Genomic DNA, 2,680 nt, shown 5'->3' on the forward strand with positions numbered 1-2,680 from the left:
AAGAGGACCCAGATGCGTAACGTTTTCACACAAGCTTTTTTTTACGGGAATGGGGCAGTCATGCGCATGAACACAAACGCCAGTGATTTAACGATTGCTGGGCGGATGAAGTAAGACAAAGTCCGGCGTGGAAAAACAGGAAGCCAGAGGCCGACGAGATTGATTCGAGATACACGAGCAGATACCGGACAGATGGGGTCAATAAGCAGACCGGACAGGACAGACGAGATTGATACCGGATACTGGAGACTGGAGTCAGATATCAGACAGGACGGGACAGACGGGATCGATACCATACACTCTGGAGCCTGGATTCAGATATCAAACAGGACGAGATAGTCGGGATCGATACCCGATACTGGAGAATGGAGTCAGATATCAGGCAGGACAAGACAGACGTGATCCATATTAGACACTGGGGACTGGAGACTGATATCAAACAGGACGAGCTAGACAGGATTGATACCGACCAGGATACACAAGCAGGATACCGGACAGAGTCGAAACACATGTCTTGCGGGTGCAGAGGTTCGTTAACGGACTGACAAGGGGTGAGTGAGAGCACTGAGCTTAAATAGGAGGGGAGCCAATCAGGCAACGAGCCGCAGCTGGTGCCAAATGGGCGGGGTCAAGTGAGGGCAATGGACAACCGTGTCAATTATCATTTTATCTATCATAGTTCTTGTATAAAATAAAAATAAAATAGTTACGTAGAAAAAATATTTTAAAATTAGCAAAATGATCTGCTAGTAGTACTTAAAATAGTACTCCATTGACGTGTATTGAGGTCCATGTCTGTTGAGGAACAATCAGATTTGACCAAAAATGACCATACATCTTATCAATCAATTGATTGGCAGAGCAAGAAAGTAATACATAAACAGTATCATAGAAACACAGTGTGATTGTCTTTTCTTTATAAAAAAAAGAGTTAATCTGATGCTCCTTTTGGATAAAATAATCAAAAGAAAGATAATACTCTGTTATGAAAAAAATTCAGTGCAACAAAATGACTGGACGGCATGATTTTGCATAAGCTTGTCAAAACTGTCACTAATTCTATTGTTTGTGGCTGAACTGTGTGCCAAAACCGAATCCTTGGTCTCACTATCGCCCTCCGCCATGAGGCAAGATAATTGTCTGCCTTACTCTGCATCTGCAGACGCTCAACACAGTAATTTGTACTGAACGTATTATGAAGATTCATAACTTAGCGGGAAAATTTAATGAATGAATAAATGGGTGTTGTTGTCATTTAACAGAAGTATACCGGAAATTCCGGACTATAAGCCGCTACTTTTTTCCCTAACTTTCAACCCTGCGGCTTATTCAGTGATGCGGCCAATTTATGTAATTTTTCTAACGGCCGCCAGCGGCGCTCGAGTGTTAAAACCATTAACTGCCCTGTCAAAGCTATATTATTATTAAAGCTTTGAAAACTCTCTCGGTGTACCGTCTTTCTTTGTAAATATGTGTAATGTATAATATGTATTTGCAACTGTATATTTTTGTAATGTATTTATTTGTATTTATTTTAGACACTTATTCTGATATGTTTTGCACGTGTGAACAAAAAAAGAGGGGCGGAACAAACGCGGGGTGCCGAGATTAAGTGGGGACCGCTAAAGGTGAGGGACAGACAAGGAAAGAAGAGGGAGTAAAAAGTTGGTTAAAGAAAAAGGAGTTGCGCCAGTAAATGTGTTCATCTGATATATTTTTCCCACCCTTACCATTGGAAATATACACTTTTTTCCTTGGATTACTTTCAAAGGGGCCCGGACTCTGCAGGTCTGCATCAAACATTAAGTACCGGTATCATTTTCCATTAATTTTGCCGGCTGTGATTTTTGGACTGTGGACTTTAATGAAGGACATTTAGTTTCAATCGCGGGACTTGAAGTCGGGTTTGGGTTAATTTTGTGTTTGTGTTACATGTTTAAATGTGGGCGCATGCAGCTTATATACAAGTGCGGCTTGTGTATGTACAAAATCGTTTTACCTCCTAAAATGTGGTGGGTGCGGCTTATAATCAGGTGCGCTCTATAGTCCGGAATTTACGGTAATAACATTGGAGGGAATCTTCTTTCAGTGCAAGTAAAACAAATCAAAAAGAAACAAATTTATACAAATAAATACAACGTTAAAAAAGAAAATGCAAAAAATGTACAGTTTAAGGAGAAATCACGACTTAATAAATATGACCATTTAATATACATATTATTTAACATTTACATGTCTCCCTGACTGAACGCAACAGTAATACTCCGATACTTTTTTTCGAGCATTTTCAGGTTCTTCCAGACCACTATCCCCCAGAGGACGCCAACCGGGTATGTGGTAAGACATATCTGAGCCCAATCTCCACCCACTTGCCCGTAACTATCTGAATACTTTATATTGACTGCTCAGACAGTACTCTGCGTCGGATCATTGCCATTTTCATGTATTTCTATTTCGGGTTTGGTCTTTGTTTCTGGTTTGATTTTGTATGGACATGATTTGCGTTTATTGATCCCTTGTTTGATTGTTACTTTGTTCCTTGCATTTCCATTCCCCAACCCCCAAAAAACCCTAAGCATGGTATGATAAACAGTATATCTAATGTACTATATGTGAGTGGGCATACTTGTAATTGTGTGTACACTGTGAAGAAAATGTAGAACAGAAAAAAGTCCCATGC

Source organism: Urocampus carinirostris, chromosome 10, assembly GCF_059441175.1.
Source record: "Urocampus carinirostris isolate Australia breed hairy pipefish chromosome 10, RoL_Ucar_1.0, whole genome shotgun sequence".
NCBI classification, from domain to species: domain Eukaryota; kingdom Metazoa; phylum Chordata; class Actinopteri; order Syngnathiformes; family Syngnathidae; genus Urocampus; species Urocampus carinirostris.